We start from the raw sequence: 20,265 nt of genomic DNA, 5'->3' as shown, positions 1-20,265 counted from the left end.
ATTCATTATAAACCTTGCTTATTATGTAATCTACCACACATTACTATTTGAAAAGCAAAACTTGATTGTCATGTTTTCATTATTTGTACATCTAACATTGAAAGTTTTGGATTGCAAGGAATTGTGTATCATTTAATCATGTCTTCTTTAATTCATATAAACAAAGTTTCCTTATCGAATGTGGTGCTTGATAAAATTCACTGATAAACCTACTTTGGTAAGACATACTTTGGTAAGATATCTTAAGTTTAATAAAGTATATTCTTCACACTTACAAAGTTGTATCTTTGTTATGGCTCTTACACAAATTATGTTTGTGTGTGGGTGTGGGTGTGGGTGCTTGGTATACATGGCCCTATGACTGGAATGGTTCAGGCTAAGCACAGAGAAAAAATAAGGTAGTAATTGGGTAGATAATGTGGAATGTATGGAAGTTGGTGATTTCCAATCATTGCACATGTTTCCCTTCGAAGCATAGCCTTCAGGAAACTTATAGCCTCATAGATAAACAAATACATAGAAGAGAGTCAGCAAATATTAATTTGTTACTCACTGGCCAAGGACATGTCACAATCGATACTGAATTAACTGTCCTTTGACTCATGAAATGTCAATCATTACTTAATTTATGTCATTTATTATATAAGTAATGCAACAAAATTTGTTTCTTTAACTAGGCTTCACATTCTTAAACTGTTTTTAAGTCCCATTTGGGTTTCTCCTGCTAGAACTGCAGCTAGACATTTAATCTCATTTTTACTTTTGAAATTGAGAGAGGATATCTTCACTCCTCCTTCAGTTCTGTAAAACAAGTTCTACTTTCTCAAAATCACCTGTACATAGAAGGTCCATCTCATTTTGGATAAATAGAAAGTTGCATGGACTATTTGTTAATTATCCCAATACCAATATTCATCACTAATCACTTTATAGTGAAACAAAAATTAATTGATATCAATGAAACCAAATAGACAAGTTTCAATATAAAGTACTGCCTTCTAAAGGAGAAAAAAATACATCTAATGGCACCTGTAAGAAGCACTAAGAGAAAGTGGTATTATGTCAATAATATTGTAATAGCTATGTATTGTGTCAATTGGGTACTAGAAATATCTGGGGGAACACTTTGTAAAGTATATGATTGTCTAACCACTGTGCTGTACACTTGAAACTAATACAGAATTATAATGAATATAAACTGTACTTTAAAAATTTAAAAATAAATAAAATGTTTCAAAAAACAGAATGGTTTATGAATAAAAAGATAATCATGTCTTTCCTACCTTGCTTGTTTATCTCTTTGTTTGCTGGCAAATAGAATATTCAAGAAACACATTCAGAAAAAATAAGGTTCATTGTATTAAAGACCCTCTTTTTATCTTTTATTCTAAAACCTCTCTTCTTTCCATTATTCCCTTCAGAAATTTATACTTGATATTCTATGGAACTTTCTAATGCATAAGTTATTGTGCTAAATTTTCTTCCTTATGAATGTATAATAAATATAAATAACTTTAAATATCTCCCATATAATTGATATGCCTATGTATTCTATGTCTATATAAAAATAGAAAATCTTTATAACATAAAAATAAATGTTATATATTATTGTACATACTTAAAATATAAGTATACATACAAAATAATAGTTCACCAAATCCTTATACTAAACACTATATCTTAGTCTCATTTACAGACAGGAAAACTGAATTTTAGGGAAAGTGGCTTACCCAAAATAATGCAGCACCTGACATATGAAGTGAGATTCAAACTCTGATCTACGTGGCTTGGTCTCTATATTTTTAATCATGATTCATTTTGGACTCTTTAAAGGGACTTCATTAAATACTGTACGCTATCTCCAACCTAATTCTAAATATATCAAGAAATAAAGCAAAGAATAGGAGATGACGGTTAGCATATTACCCTTCCAACAGTAATAGGCATGGACGGAAGAGGCAGTTAACCATGAGAGCTAAATGAAATTCAGCATCTGCTTGACTGACATGCACAGGCACAGGCAATGCAGGACCAGGCAGAGGCACCGCTCTAGTCACTGAGACACTCTTCCAGAGGAGCCGGAGAGACACCACTTCATGCCAAGATGAATAAAGTATTTCCCTGGGGCAGGCCCCTCCTCAGAGGCAGAGCATGTTGGGGAAAGCCCTGGGGTGCACAAGGAAAATCTCTCTGGAGTGAAAATCAATAATGTAGAAAAGCAGTACCATGTAACATTCTACTTGAGGAAATTGATGTGTAAGAAATCTATTTGTTTTCAAGGAAAATACTTGTTCCTCAAAACTATGTTCTGTGAAAGAACTATGAACTGCAGGGAGTTAAGTTTTCATGAAGATGATGCTCATATACATATCATTGAAGGAAAAGTCTAATTTTTTATTCTCTGAAAAATATATAAAATGATAGCAATAAAAAGAAAATGAAGCAAATTATTTTCTTAGAGAACTGACATTTTTATCAGCCATGTCATCTATTTTTATATTTACTTTGATAAATTGAATTACTTTCTTCTCAGGGTCTGCCATGATGAAGTAACTGCTTGAGATAAAGCTGACCCCTTTCTTTTTAAATCTTAAAACTAATGAACCTCTGCCACCTTTCTCAGAGAAAACATAAACTTCTTACTTATTATAGTCATAAAAGTTATATCAACATGTAATTATATAAATATTAAGAAATGAAAATTAATCTATGCTTACATTTATTGGTTTCAATATTACTATTAATATTACTTTTCTTCCTTACTTCAATACCCAAAATTTGAATATTTCCAAAAAACTATTTAGATAATTGTCATGTTTAACATTTGTGGAGATATTTTGTAAGGATTTTTTCCTTCAAATCTTCAACTTTGGTTTGCCTTTTAAAAGGTTATATATATATATATATATATATATATATATATATATATAGAGAGAGAGAGAGAGAGAGAGAGAGAGAGAGAGAGAGAGAGAAACAGCTATAAAACATAAAATTTATATATGAGGCTCATCAAAATTTTCCTTTGGTGATGAAAGAAGACTTGACTTTGAGGGGTGGGCACACAATACAATATACAGATGATTCATCATAGAATTGAACACTTGAAACCTATATAATGTTATTAACCAATGTCACCCCAAAATAGTTAATTAAAAAAAAACAAAATTAATGAAAAGAATTGTCTTTGGAGCCATCAACATGTTAAAGGATGTTATATTGAAAACCAATTTGTATTTTTTCACTTTCAAGTATATTGGGAAATAGGTTATTGCTCAGTGTTATGTATTATTAAATGCATATCTATAATTTTATGTAATTATTTTGTTTAAAATATTTTCTTCAAATATTTTAAACTGATGCATGATAAATTTAATATTATTTTAAATTTATATAAATATGCTTTAAAAATAAAATTTTCCACTAATAAATTTTATTCATTCAATTTTGCTTTATGTACATACTACAATGCATTTTTACAACTAATAAAATAATGAAAATGAAATTCATTGTCCAAAACAAAAACATAGTTTTTAAAACACCTCTTCTATATCTTTATCAGTAAAAAATTTACTAGTATACAATTATTTATTACTGTTATATCAGAGTATAAAAATGATGTTGGCTTTTGCCTTTGGCCATGATGTAGAAATAGCTATTGGACTTACTAACCTTAATCAAATAAATAAGTGACAGTGTATATGGAAGAATTGTTTTCAGACATTTGACAACAAGGAGTGCTCAACTGCAATCTGTAGGACAAGGACAGTAAAGGCATGGCTTGCTGTCGGGAGGCACACCCAACCATAGAACAAGGGCCAGTCCCGCAGCAATTTTACTGAGTCATGAAAACAAGATACAGAGAAGAAAATCAGAAAAGTGAGGTGAGTGGTCATTGTGCAATAGAGTTCCAGGAAGGAAAAGGAGTTGCTCAGGAAAAAGAGTGCCAGAAAACTGTGTAGCGGTCCTCTTGAATCTGCTAAAAGCCTGGTTCTGCACAGAATTCAACCATGCCATGTCTGGTATGTGAGACTGATTCAGTCTCAAAATCTTCCTCCCTTAATCAGCCTTGGTCATAAAAAAATACATTCTGTAGGTTTTTGATCATGGGGGCTATTATACAGAAGGTCATCCTTTGTGGAGTACCTAGAAAACAGTTTAACTCTTCAGGACTTTACCCACCGGTAAATTTTATGTCCTTTTCATGCAAATAGTTGGAATATACACTTCTTCTGTAACTTCTTACATCAGCTCATCTATCACTGTCCTATTGCCTTGTGTCCTAATAACAATAGAGAAGCTCATGAGTCAACATTCAATAAATTTGAGACAAGAGATGACAGCACTTCCCTGCCTATTTTGAGGGGGGTAAAATGAACAATCTTAGAAAAATTAGGTGAATGAGACCTAATTTGGCAAATCCAACAAGGAAAAACAAAAAAGGATATTACCTTCCCATATTCTCATTCACCAAAGAGCTTATCTGCAGGTTCATCCAGACACAAAGTTGATTTTCATGAGGCGGAATTGAAGGGATATATGAGGGCTATCCAGAAGGTATCCAGCCATGTAATAAGAAAAATAGAGACATTTATTGAACAAGATACAAGAAACATTGTACACAGGACAATGACACCTCAGTCCCCTTCAAAGTAGGTATGTTGGGACCTCACACAGTTCTCCCAATTGCCATCAGCTGCCCTGTTGTATTTTCCTGAATCTTATTGACCATTGACTGTCTGAAATCTCTTCCCTTTCAAAGGTCATTTTAGTTTTGAGAAAAGCCAAAAGTCTCAGGGTACCAAATATGGGCTGTAGTGGGGCCAAGTTACCTGGGTGATTTGATGTTGCACCAAAAAATCCTGCATAAGACATGATACATGAGAGGGCGCATTGTCATGATGAAGCTGCCAATCACTAGTTGCTCATAGCTGCAGCCTTCTGAATCATCCAAATAGTTTCCACAGAGGAATGTCCAAGCTTAATGCAAAATTGGATACAGATCATTGCTCTACTCACTCAGTCATTTTGAATGTGAGGACCACACAGTACACATGCTCACTCAATGGTGTCTATTGCCCCCACAGACCAGTACAGTGAAGTCATCATTGTTCATACATGTGCATTCCAGTCCACTCTCCTTGGCTGCCAGGTTACACTGATGTTGCACAAACTGTTCTTGTTATATTAACAATGGCTGGACTATTTTTGGAAAAACCTTGTATATTTAAAACTAGGCAGAAGGCCAATGAGATATGAATTTATGAAGGGGTGGGTGACCAGGATTGAACACGTACCTTCTGTTGCTGCTTCTCCACCATGCAGGAAAACACTGAGAAATACAAAGATGTCATTCTGTCCTGCTTCTCTTTGACATTAAACCACATTTTTTGATATTCAGGAGCAGAATGTATGTCAAAACACGGTCTAAGCCTTCCCTAATCTCATTTTTCCTTTCTCCTAGCAACAATCTTCATTCATATTTACTATATGTTTATATGCCCCTAAGTATTAAATGGAAATAGATTTCTGGTATTTAGAATTTAGATACATGGCATTATATAGTAATTATTTTAATGATTGCCATTATATCCTGATTGTATTTATATTTGCAGATGGCCGCTTTAATACATTAACATAGAATTACATATTTTTATATTTTTAGTTTCTTATTTATAAATATAGACATTATTCCCAGTCTTTATTCTTAAAAACAATACTTTAACACATATTTGGGAAATTTACAAACCAACTGTGCGTTACCATGATATGTTCTACTTGTTCATGATGTCCTCAGATTTTGTGTATTACCAGGACTGGGTTTTCTAATGTTTTGTTGTGAATTTTGGCATCTGTGTTCATAAGTAATATTGGCCTGTGTTTTCATTTTTACTGAGTAAGGTATCCTAAAACAAGTTGGAAAATATTTCCTTTTTATCTATTCTCCAGAGAATTTTGTGTAAAAATGGTATTTCTTCCTTAAATGTTAATAAAATATACTCATGAATATAAGTAGGTGCAGTATTTTTATCAGAATATTTAATTATCGATTTAGCATTTAAAAATAATAATATAGAACAATTTAGAAGGTTGATTTCTTATATCAATTTAGATAATTTGCTTTTGTTTAGAATTTTCCCACATTATTTGTTTTCTAAGTTACAGACAAATTATTTATGATATTCTTTTATATCCTTTTGATGACATTAAAGTCTATAGAGCCATACCCTGTTAATCCATGAAATTAATTTATTAGTACTTTTGCTTCTTTAACAAGCCTCCACATATTATTAAGTATGTGTCTTATCAAATACCATCTTTTGTTCAGTCATTCTTATTTATTGTATTTTATCAACACTTCTATTGTTTAATTTCTCCATTTAAAATTAAAAATATTTTGTTTAATAGTTATTCTATTTCAAATTTCATTTAACAAATTATTTTTATAAAATTATTTTATTGTTCAATTACAGTTGTCTGCATTTACCCCCCACCACTACTCCCCACCCCAGTCAAACTCAACTCCCTCCTTTGCTTCCATCCTCCCCCTTGATTTTGTGCATGTGTCCTGTATAGTAGTTACTGAAAACGCTTCCTTCCATTGTCCCTTCTCCCCTCCACTGTGGCTACTGTTAGATTGTTATTAACTTCAATGTCTCTGGTTATATTTTGCTTGCTTTTTTCTTTTGTTGATTATGTTCCAGTTAAAGGTGAGATCATATGGTATTTGTCCCTCACCTTCTGGCTTATTTCACTTAGCATAATGCTCTCCAGTTACATCCATGCTGCCTCAAAAGGTAGGAGCTCCTTCTTTCTCTCTGCTGCACAGAATTCCATTGTGTAAATGTGCCATAGTTTTTTGATCCATTCATTTACTGATGGGCACAGATTGTTTCCAGTGCTTGGCTATTGTAAATTGTGTTGCTATAACATTGGGGTGCATAGGTTCTTTTGGATTGGTGTTTCAGGGCTCTTAGGATAAAATCCCAGCAGTGGAATTGCTGGGTCAAAAGGCAGTTCCATTTTTAGTTTTCTGAGGAAATTCCATACTGTTTTCCACAGTGGCTGCACCAGTCTGCATTCCCACCAACAACACACTAGGGTTCCCTTTTTCTGTATATCCTGTCCAACACTTGTTGTTTGTTGATTTGTTTATGATGGCTATTCTGACAGGTGTGAAGTGGTATCTCACTGTGGTTTTAATTTGGATCTCTCTGAAACTTTGTGATGTTGAGCATCTTTTCATATGTCTCTGGGCCCTCTGTATATCCATGTTGGAGAAGTGTCTGTTCAAGTCTTTTGCCCATTTTTTTATTGGTTTTTTTGTCTTCCTGGAGTGGTGTCATGTGACTTCTTTATATATTTTGGATATTAAACCCTTGTCCATGGAATCATTGACAAATAGGTTTTCCCATATGGTTGGATCTTTTCTTTTTCATTTCAATGCTGTTTTCTTTAGCCATGCAGAAGCTTTTTAATTTGATGAGGTCCTATTTGTTTATTCTTTCCTTTATGTCCCTTGCTTTAGGGGATATATCAGTGAAGATGTTGCTGCATGGAATGTCTGAGATTTTCTTGCCAATGTTTTCCTCTAGGACTTTTATGGTATCACAACTTATATTTAAGTCTTTTATCCACCTTAAATGTATTTTTGTGTATTGTGTAAGTTGGTGATCGAGTTTCATTTTTTTGCGTGTAGCTGTCCAGAACTCCCAACACCATTTGTTGAAGAGGATATTTTTACTCCATTTTATCTTTCTTCCTGCTTTCTCAAATATTAATTGACTGTAGAGACTTGGGTTTATTTCTAGGCTCTCTCTTCTGTTCCATTGGTCTATGTGTCTGTACTTATGCCAGCACCAGGCTGTTTTGATTATAGTGGTCTTGTAATACAGTTTGATATCAGGTATTGTGATCCATCCTGTTTTGTTCTTTCTCAAAATTGCTGCAGCTCTTCAGTGTCATTTATGGTTCCATACAAATTTCTGAACCGTTTGTTCTATATCTGTGAAATATGTCATTGGTACTTTAATAAGGATTGTATTGAATCTATAAATTGCTTTTGATAGTATAGACATTTTGATGATGTTAATTCTTCCCATCTATGAACATGGTACATGCTTCCATTTGTTTGTGCTTTCCTTAATTTCTTTCTTCAGTGTTGTATAGTTTTTGAGTAGAGGTCTTTTACCTCCTTGGTTAAGTTTATTCCTAGGTACTTTGTTTTTCTTGTTGCTATCATAAGCAGTAATTTTTCCTAATTTCTGTTTCTGATATTTAATTGTTGGTGTACAAAAATGCCTTTGATTTGTGAGTATTGACTTTGTATTCCACTGTTTTGCCAAATCCATTTATTAGGTCAAGTAGTTTTTTGATAGAGTCTATAGGATTTTCCATGTACACTATCATGTCATCTGCAAACAGTGACAATTTCATTTCCTCCTTTCCAATTTGGATGCCTTTTATTTCTTTTTCTTGTCTGATTGCTGTGGCTAGGACTTCCAATACTATGTTGAATAGGAGTGGTGAGAAAGGGCATCCTTGTCTTGTTCCTGATCTTAGTGGGAAAACTCTAACTGTTTGTCCATTGAATATGATGTTGGCTGTAGATCTCTCATATATGGCCTTTATTATGTTGAGGAATCCTCCCTCTATTCTTACTTTCCTAAGTGTTTTATCATAAATGGATGCTGTACCTTATCAAATGCTTTTTCCATATCTATTGATGTGATCATGTGATTTTTGTCTTCATTTTGTTTATGTGATGTATTACGTTTATTGATTTGGGAATATTGTACCAATCTTGCATCCCAGGGATGAATCCTACTTCATCATGGTGTATGATCTTTTTAATGTATTGCTGGATGTGGTTTGCCAATATTTTGTTGAGAATTTTAGTGTTATGTTCATCAGCAATATTGGCCTGAAGTTTTCTTTCTTTGTTATGTCTTTATCTGGTTTGGGGATTAAGATGATGCTAGCTTCATGAAAAGAGTTTGGGAGTCTTTCATCTTATTGAGTTTTGGGGAATAGTTTGTGAAAGATGGGGGTTAGCTCTTCATTAAGTGCTCTGTAGAATTCTTCTGTGAAAGCATCTGGTCCAGGCTTTTATGTGTCAGAAGCTTTTCGATTACTGCTTCAATTTTCTCAGTTGTTATTGGTCTGTTCAGGCTTTCTGCTTCTTCTTCATTCAGTTTTGGAGGATTATATTTTTTTGGAAATTTGTCTGTTTCACCTAGGTTTTCAAATTTCTTGGAGTATAGTTCTTCATAGTAATTTCTTACAATCCGTTGTATTTTTGTGGTATCAGTTGTAATCTCTCTTCTTTCATTACTGATTGTGTTTATTTGGGTCCTCTCCCTTTTTTTTGATGAGTATGCTTAAAGGCTTGTTGCTCATTTAACAAATTCTTGGCTCATTGATTTATATAGGCTTTCTTATTCTCTAATATGTACTTTGAAGGATAAAAATTTCATTTTAAGCAATATTTAGCTGTAATATATTAATTAATATGTTTTACTTTTATTATACTACATAAAAGTTTAAAATGTTTTATAAAATTCTTGGTATTTTATATTGGACCACATGTTATTTAGGAATTTATTTAATTTCAAAAAATAAGATGTTAATTATCTTATTCTTATTAATTGCTACCTTCAATATATCTTGGTCTGCAATTTTCCCATATATATTCTATATGATTTCATTTTTTATATTTGTTGACATATGCTTTTTGTCCAGCTGTCAATTTTCATAAAAATTGCTTTTGAATATAATGTATGTTTTTCATAATCAACAATAGAAAAAGGAGACAAAATATAACCAGAGACATTGAAATTAAGAACAATCTAACAATAGCCAGAGGGGACAATGCATGGGAATTTTTTTAGGAACTACTATAAAAGACACATGGAAAAAACCAAGGGGGAGGGTGGAAGCAAAGGAGGGAGGTGGGTTTGGCTGGCGTGTGTGTGGGGGAATGCAGACAAGGGTAATTGAACAACAATAAAATAATTTTTTAGAAAAGAAAATAATGTTCTTCAATATGAGGATTCTGTTGTCTCTACATATCAATGATTCAAATTTGTTATTTTTTGTGTTCAAATCTTATTTTTAGACCCTGAGCAGGTGGCTCAGTTGGTTAGAGCATCATCCTGTATACCAAAAGGTTGTGGGATCAATTAATATTTAGGACACATACCTAGGTTGCAAGTTCATCCCTGGTTAGGGCATGTACAGGTGGCAACCAATCAATTTTTTCTTTCTCACAGCAATGGCTCTCTCTCTCTCTCTCTCTCACATGGTCTCAAATCAATAAACATATCCTTGGGTGAGAATTAAAACAAAATCTTACCCTTAGTGTCTTATTTTTCTCTTTATAAAATATGCTGAAATCTCCAACTATAATTCTAGATTTTTGTTTTTTTACTTCTCTGGTTTTTTGCTTCATATGTTTAGATGATATACCACTGTTCTGTTCAGTATGGTAAGCAGTAGCAATATGTATATATTTAAATTAAAATTAAATAAAATTTAAACTACTTTATTCATAATAGTCACATTTCAGATGCTCACATTTCAATAGCTACATATTGGACTGTTGGGAACCACCCTGCCTGGTTTCAGAGGCTGTAACTCCCCATGGTTAAGGCTGAGTCAGAGTTGGGACCATAAGCCACTAAGGGGACAAAGCTTATCTCCCTGGCAGGGGTGCCATCTCTGCCCATCTCATCCTGCTTGGCCCTGAGCTTGGCCAGTTAGCCAATGATGGGTAAGAATCCTCAAGGGAGGATCAACCTAAGACAGGCTCTGGTCACCAGGAAAAAACTTGCAGGGAAGGACTCGGGGGGCTGTTGAAAAAGAGGGTGATGGACCCTCGCCCCTCAGTTTTGAAATAGCCTGAGTCCTCATTCAGTCTGCAAGATGTCTCCTAATCTCTTGGCTGCGTTACTTCCCTTGCCTGACTTAAGCCTGAAGCAATAACAGAGGGAAGTGAAGTCCAGTGCTGGGGGATGGGGGGGTGTGGATTCCCTGGGGAATTAGGCCTAAGAAAAAACGCATACAATCCTGTGAATCCTACTTAATTTATACCCTCAGCTTAAAAGATAAGGGTCCAGACCTGAGATGAGTCTGGTGCCTAAAGTTTTATAGACCTTTAACTAATTGGCCGTGACTCAGAATAAGCCCTCCAAGTTCTCTGTAAATTATGTATTGTTTAAGACTTACTGCCTGACAATGATTGATGAGCTTTATCTGTATTCCTGTGTGAATGAACCTAATAAAAGCCCATGGGGGAAAAGGCTCCGGGCCCTTCTCCTTTGAGAGATTGACCACCTTTCCTCCCCAAGCAGATCATGTCTTGGTAGACTTATTCTTCATCTGTGGTGGATGGGGGGCTGCAATAAAGCTCCCCGACATTGGACAATAGTTTTCATATTGGCCAATGCTGATATAGAACCTTTCTATCATCCTAGAAAGTTCTATTGGACAGCACTGCTATATAATTACATTTAGACAAATTTAAATGTATTGTATCTCTGAGTAAAATTAAGTTCTTATCACTGTAAAGGTTTCTCAATATCTAGAAATCTCTCTTTTTTAAATTCCTCTTTGTCTGATGTTAAGGTCATTTCACAAAATTTCTTTTAGATAGCTTTGCATGTTGGATCATTTTTCATTTCTTAATCTTCATTCTTTATGTGTACTCACATTTTAAATGTATCCCTTTTAGGTAGAAAATAGTACAGAGCAGGTTAATCTACTTAAATTCACTTTTACACTAATATATTTGAATTTAAATCTAACATCTTATTATATGTTTTCAATATATTAGGCCTGCTCTGTATTTTTCTCTATTTTGCTTTCTTTTAAAATTGTATCCTATATTTTTCTCACTACATGTTTATCTTTACAATATCAGAATATGCACAGCTTATTGTTACTATTTTTGCAATGGTTGCCTTCCATATTATAACATGCAACCATAAATTAGCTAACAGTATTGAAAATCTGGTCCTGTTAGAAGATAATGAAATAATCTGGAGCATATTGTTTCCATTTTCAACTTCTCAACTGGTACAGCATTATTATTTTAGTGTATTCATATACATAGAACACAACTAAAATATATTTTTGAAACTTTAAAAATAATCATTTTTATAGTTATTTTTAAAAGAATTAAGACCTACAACACATAATATATACTATTGATATATAACCAATATATATCATATAATTGGCATATTATATAGTTAATATATTTTATAATTAACATATACCTAATAATTTTCTTATTACTTTTCTATTTGTAATTTTCCATTATGAAATTTTCTTTAGGTTTTCATTGTTGTGCATCAGTTAGTGGCAAACTCCTCATTTTTCTTCATCTGAATTTTGCCTTCATTCCTTTTTTAATTTGTATTTATTGCTTTTTTGAGAGAGAGAGAGAGACATCACTTTGCCCTTCCACTTATCAGTGCAGTCTTTGCTTGATACTTGTATGTGCTATGACTGGGGATTAAACCTGCAAACTTGGCATATCAGGACGATGGTCCAACCAGCTGAGCTACCCAGCCAGGACTTGCCTTTATTCTTAAAACATATATTTTGCTGAGTTTAGACTTCTACAAAGCAGTTATTTTCTTTTATCAAGTGAAGGTATCTTTCTGTTGTTTTCTGCCTTGCATCTCACAGGGAGGTCTCTTTGCTACTACTGCCACTTCTCTTAAGGTAATTTGTGCCCCTGCCCAATCTGGTTTAAAATTTCTTACTATCCTAGGTTTTCCTTAGTTACCTCTACTGTATCTTGGTATGGATTTTTAAAAGAATTTATTCTCTTAGAACTCACATGACTCTGCACCAGGAAGACAAGCAATCCAACTGAAAATGGGAAAAGGACCTGAACAGTCCCTTCTCCAAGAAGGACATACAGAGAACCCAGAGACATATGAAAAGATTCTCAGCATCACTAGCCGTCAAAGAGATGCAAAATGAAAATGACTCATGGACATGGACAACAGTGTAGTGATTGCTGGGGGAGGGTGATATAAGGGGTCTAAATGGTAATGGAAAAATATTAAAAAATTATATATTAAAAAAACAATGAGATACCACCTAATGATCAGAATGGCCATCATTAACAAATCAACAAACAACAAGTGCTGGTGAATTTGTGGAGAAAAGGGAACCCTAGTGTACTGTTGGTGGGAATGCAAACTGGTACAGCCACTGTGGAAAACAGTATGGAATTTCCTCAAATAACTAAAAACTGGAATTGGCATTTGATCCAGTGATTCCACTGCTGGGATTATACCCTATAAATCCTGAAACACCAATTCAAAAGAACCTATGTCCTCCAATGTTCATAGCAGTGCTAGAAACAGTGCCCATTAGCAAATGAGTGGATCAAAAAATGGTGGTACGTTTATACAATGGAATAGTATGCAGCAGAGAGAAGGAAGGAGCTCCTACCCTTCTTGACAGTGTGGGTGGAACTGGAGAGCATTATAATAAGTGAAATAAGCCAGGCAGTGAAAGAAAAACCCAAATGATCTCACCTACAAGTGGAATCTAATCAATAAAACAAGTAAGAATGCAAAATATAACCAGAGACATGGAAATAAAGAACAAACTGATAGTGACCAGAGGGGAGGGCAGAGGGGATAACAGGGAAAAAAGGGGAAGGGGTAATTCAAGGAACATGTATAAAGGACCCATGGGCATGGACAACAAGGTGGGGATTGATGTGTGGTTTAGGAAGGGCAGGTGAGAGCAACAGGGAAAAATGTGGGATGACTGTTATTGAACAACAATAAAAAAAAGAATTTTTGAATCTGTGGTTTAGGATATTTCATTTGTTTTAAAAAATATCAGCCATTCTTTCTATCCCCTTTCTCCCTCTTTTCCCTGGCCTAGAATGATGTTACTTTTTTAAGAGAGAATTTCCAAGACAGAAAGCACTTTAATCCAATTTCAAGTCCTGAGGTGCTCATAATGACTGAGGTGATGCTAACCTTGACTGCAGTCTCATGCAAGGTCTATTTTACTTCTGGTTCACATGAGTTTGTGAGGTAACTCTTTGTAATTTCAGCTTTAAGGTATTTTGTTGTTGTTGTTGTCAAGATATAATTGCCAACATTCACAGATATATTAGTATATGGGACCAAATTGTATTCACTGGCTTCATGTAGTCAGTATGGCTTAGAATTTCCATTTTATGTGAAGAAATTATACTGCCATTTACCCTGCAGAAGCTGAACTCCTGGCCTACACTGCCTTCTTTTGCACCTAGAGATCTGTAAGCCTGCAGCTTCAGCCCAGATCATTGCTTCTTGTTTTTATATTATTTCTGGCAAACAGAGATTTTTATCTTATATTTGAGCCTTGCAGTGCCCTTAGGTTTTCTTCTTTAATATTGCATCAATCATTACTATGTGTTTAGAACAGAGAAGGTGATCAAAGCTGAATTCCATGCTCCAACTTGACCTAAATGCCAGTGGCATTGATTTTTTTTTTTCACAAAGCAGTGTAGCTGCTCTACAGAGTATTACACCAACCAAACCTTCAAACAGAGCATATTGACCAAAACATAAAGGCACAAATATAAATTATGCAGCATGCAGAGAAGAGAGCAGAATCATAATGCCTCTATCAAGAAAAGTATTTTTATGTTGTTTAGTTTAATTTTTTCAAAGTATTCAACTTAACTGCCACATGCAACTTAACTGTACTATTTTACCTGCAGACTTAGAGAAGCACTGCTTTTATTTCTCATAAATGCATATTCATTCCAATATTTCAAAGCATATCTCTTTCACTTCTGGCATTACTACAACATATTTTTCCCACTATCATTTTTAAGTAAAAACATTTTTTTATCTTAGATACTATGCCTCTATTTAATAATTTAAAGGAATAGCTTAAGTCCATCTAAAAAGTTAGATTTTGTGTTTTACTTTGTTGTTGGGCTTTGAAATTTTTCTTCATGTATTATAGTTTTGCCTTGCAATGTTTGTCAGATTCACATTAATGAACATTGGTTAGAGCAGAACCAATTAGACTAAACTGAGTAACATAGTTGCTATGTATGCTTTTTCCTTTATGATCATTTTGGTCATTAACTCCCCTTTAAGTTTGTAGAAAGATGAATATTTTAATTTCTAAGAATTTATATCGTTCTATAATTGAACAGACTGTCCCATCACAGGTCAGTAGACACTCACACATGTGTGTGTGTGTGTGTATGTACACCCAGCAGCACACAAATAATTTACAATTGTAAGTATGCAAAACACAAGTTTATTCTTGTATTATTATTTTTTCAATACTGTATCATTTTCCATATGAGAAACAACTGTAAACTACTTACACCAACCCCTGTGCGTGTGTGTGTGTGTGGGTGTAGTGTAGGACTGCATTAACATATAGTGCTATAGTTATATAATCATGATGATGAGTGTCTATTTAATAAGGCTTGGGATTTAATATACTATTAAACACTAGTTATCACAACATTGCAATGCCTCCCCCCAAAAATTGTTTAACTGTCCATTTGGGATGAATTTTAAAGTTGTGGCTCAAAAAAATAAGGCACCAGGAATGAAAGTAGGAAGCACCAATGGAAAAACCTCAGGAGCTTTCATATCAAGTTGATTAAAAATCTCCTCCAATTTTCAACCTGGTTTTATAAGTGATCACTGAAATAGGACAGTACACTATGTAAATTTTATGATATGATATATTTGGCCAGATTGTGTGAATTTAAAACATGATATTCACTGAATGCATGAGGAGAATGTTGCTCGAAGTTATCTGGAGGTTAGAGTTCTATTACACATGAAGTTTTATTCCATAAAGGCTCATGAATTGGGATATTTTTGATGAAATAAACAGCAATAAAAATATCACCCCTGTCAGGAAACAATTTTCTGTAAATTACCAAAATAACATTTTATGTTTGCAGCTTTCTAATCATTTTGCTTCTTAGGAGTAACCTAAAACTACCTGGATAAAAGCTTATATACTTTTTTGTTTCCTTTCTCTCATCAAATACATTGAAGAAATTATTTTTAATTAAGAAGATAATAGAGAAAATAATTTTTGGAATATAGGAAGTTATATTGATTTTAATCATCTCCTTAGTAAGCTACTTTTCTCAAAAGGCAGAACCATCAGTATCTTGAGATCTACCTCTTCTGCATGGAGAGTGGGCTGTGGAAATAGCTATGAACACAGCAAGGTTCTTCTCAGAAATGTAATTTGGTTATATTCTAACAATTATAAATACAGTTTTAAAAGGATGTAAATACTTTGACACAAATAATTTTAGCCTATATAATTTTTAATTTAGATGGTACTAACCCCCCACAATTTGCAGTAAGTTTTAGCAATGTAACCTAGTTGGAAAAGTTTCTAAGTCCATTAATTAATCACTTGTATAGTAAAATGATCTTATCAGATGTATATGTTTTCTATTGTGCTGTAAGAAATTACCACAAACTCAGTACCTTAAGAAAGACAAGCATTTGTTACCCCACAGTTCTGTGGGTCAGAAGTGCAGGCACAGAGTGACTCAGCTGTGTCTTCTTCTCAGGCCTCATTAGGCTGGAAACAAGGTGTTGACTCTATTCGAATCTCATCTGAAGATTCTGACTTTTGGGGAAGATCCAAACTCATACAGGTTGTTGATCAAATTTATTTCCTTGTACGTGTAGAACTGAGCTCCCATGTCCGTGCTGGTTGTCATCCCAGTTCTGGTCTCCTAAAGACAGTTTGTGTTTCTTCTCACACTGTCCTTGTGGCTCCCTCCAGAATAGTCGGACAATTCTCTCTCACAGTCAAAATCCCCTGACCAAAAGTGTAACACCAGTCTTCTAATTTTTGTTAGTAAGATTTTTTCTTTTTAAAAATGTATTGGGTAATATTGATTAATTAGGTTATATAGGTTTTAAGTGGACAATTCTATGATACATGGTCTTCATATTGCATTGCGTGCCCACCACCCAGAGTCAAATGATCTTCTTTCAGCATACATTCACCTCCCTTTACTACCCAACACCCCCGTTCTTTCTGGTAACCACAACCTGCTCTCTGTGTCTATGAGTTTTTGTTTGTTTTTCCTTGTTTATTAGTTGCTTTCATTTTTATAGCCCACATATGAGTGATATTATACGGTTCTTAAATTTTACTGTCTGATTTATTTCACTTAGAATGACACTGCCAAAGTGTGTGTGTATATATATGTATATATATATATATATATATATGTGTGTGTGTGTGTGTATATATATGTATATATGTGTAAATATATGTATATATATGTATATAGTTGCAAGTGACAGTATTTCATATTTTCTTACTACTGAGTAGTATTCCACTATATGTACGAACCACATCTTCTTTGTCCAATCATTATTGAAGGATACTTTGGTTGTTTCCATGTCTGGGTCACTATGGATAATGCTGCAATAAACATAGAGGTGCACATATCTTTGCAAATAAATTTTTCAAAATTTTGGGGTAGATACCCAGAATAGGGGTTGCTGGACCATATGGTCACCCTATTCTTAATTTTTTGAGGAACCTCCATATTGTTTTCCACAGTAACTGTACCAGTTTACATTTCACCAGCAGTGAATGAGGGTTCCTTTTTCTCCACAACCTCTCCAATACTTGTTATGACTCGCATAGTTGATAGTAGCCATTCTAAGAGGTGTTAGTGGTATCTCATTGTAGTTTTGAGTTGCATTTTCCTAATAGCTAATGAGGTTGTGCAACTTTTCATATATCTGTTGGCCATTTGCATATCTTCTTGGGAGAAGTGTCTGTTCAGGTCCTGTGCTCATTCATCAGATTTGCATGGAACCACAAAAGACTCCGATTAACATAAGCAATCCTGAGAATGAAGAACAAAGCTGGAGGTATCACACTCCCTAACTTCAGACTTAAACAACAAAGAGATGATAGTCAAAACAGCATGTTATTGGCAGAAAAACAGACACACATAACAATGGAACAGAACTGAGAGCCCAGAAATAAACCCGCATGTATATGGGCAAATAAAACATTTTGACAAAGAAGCCCAAAACAAAATGGAGGGAAAAAAGGCCTCTTCAATAAATGGTGCTAGGGAAATTGGAAAGTCAGATGCAAGGAAATAAAACAGATTACAGTTTGTCCCCATATACAAAATTAACTTAAATAGATCAAAGATCTACATATAACACCTGAAACAATAAATTACACAGAAGAAAACATAGGTACTAAACTTATGGCCCATCATCACAGATTTTATGAATTTGACAACAAAGGCAAGGGAAGTAAAGACAAAAACAAATGAATGGGACTATAGCAAACTAAAATGCTTCTGCATAGCACAAGAAACCACCAATAAAACAAAAAGGTAATTGGTTAAACAGGAGAAGAAATGTGCAAATAACTCCAACAAGGGGTTAATATACAAAATATATAGAGAAGTCCTATAATTCAACACCAAATAAACAAACAATCCAATTTAAAAAATGTTTACTAGATTTTAAATCTACTATGAATTTTTCTATATGAAATGAGAGTTTAATTTTGATCCAGAGAATTATTTTTTTAATTTTCAATTTCACTTACCAAAATATCCCTGTCTCATAGAAGATAAAACCACTCATTATAATTTAAGTCCTTGTGTGTATTTGTATGTATTTCTCAAAATTCTCTTCTATGTCAATGATCTATTTTTGTTACTGTTTTCACAAAGGATATTTTACACATTTTTACTGTATTGTAGTGAAAGTCTTCTCCAACATGATTAGGTTTTGTTTGTATTTTTTTAAACAGCTAATGACACTAAAATATTCAAACATAAATGCCCTTTACAAAATATTTGACCAATCCATCTTCAAAATGTGGTTATTATTTTTGTTTGTTTCTGGTGCAGCAAATTTTACTCCATATCTTTATAGGAAAATTTCAAAAAATAATATGTTATTTTTTCATGATTATAATAAAAAAATAATATCTTCAAAATAAATTTGGAAGTAGTAGTACCCTCGGTCAGAGAATAAATTGCAGTCTCTAGCTGTGCTTCATGGTCCAGTAAGTTTAGGTGAAAAGAAACATCAGAGATACACTATGCTCTGTTGCACCATGCTACTTGCTTTGCCCAATGAATGTTCATGCTCCTAAACCTTTGTATTTGCTCCTGAATAATGGAATATTACCATCCTTCCTTCACGTCCTCCTGCCTTGGTAGGTGATACCTTACCTGAATGCCTCTGGCAGCTACCTCTACCTCCTCTTATTCCGTTTACACCTTCCATAAGCCACTTTTACAACATTTGTCTCCACTCACAATAGGAAGTACTTTAGCTTAAGGCCTTTCCTTTCTCCTCCGTGAAAGCACAGCAATGTAGAACTGTGTTTGCAGTAACTGTAAAGACAAACCTACAGTGAAGGCAGAATGCCATGGAGAATATAATACAATTAAAATAATGGTAAAATAAGAACTAATAAATTTAAAAAACTAAAGTAGTAGGAAATGCAGCTGTATCAGAATATGACAAAGAAAACCATGGGAAGCAGTCTTTGGTTACTCATCTCTGGGGGCTTTCTGCACTCAGTCATCAGTGTCATCCTTATTTTACCCCTGCAGCTGGAAACAGACAAGGCTGAAACAGCTTTGTCTATTTATAGCTGCAGAAATAGCCTCAGGAAACTCATTCCTTGAAGCAATGTTTTCTTTTTGAAATTTACATCCAAATATTCTTTCAAATTCTTGAAGTTACACATTGTATTCTACAACAATTTGTGAGTATTCATATAATTTGCTGTTATGTCAATAATTGTTTTATAATTTCTGTTAGGGATTATTTTCATGAATATTTGACTAATAAAATTAAAGAATGGAAGCTAGAGTACTTAAATAAACTTATTAGTTTATATTAGTTCAAAATAGGTCCATTTTTTAACAGCTTTATGATAGTATAAATATGGATTTTTATGGTATAAGAAACTGCCTTATCAGCTATGTTATTGACAATCTAAAATTTCATAAGTTATAGATTCTTTACCTCTCTTTTTAATACAATAGTTTAAATATAAAGTTTTTGTTTCAGACATTTGAGCTTTACAAAGATTCAGTTCGCTATGATCAGTCTGGCCATGAATGTAGGACTCAAGACATAAAACCAAGGAAAAATGAAATACTTAACTGTACACCTCATACAATATGGACAACATCTATATGAGGAAAACCATAAATCTCTGATAAGAGAATTCAAA

The sequence above is a fragment of the Desmodus rotundus genome, chromosome 1 (assembly GCF_022682495.2).
Source record: "Desmodus rotundus isolate HL8 chromosome 1, HLdesRot8A.1, whole genome shotgun sequence".
Lineage (NCBI taxonomy): Eukaryota > Metazoa > Chordata > Mammalia > Chiroptera > Phyllostomidae > Desmodus > Desmodus rotundus.
This window is presented reverse-complemented; position numbering follows the sequence as displayed.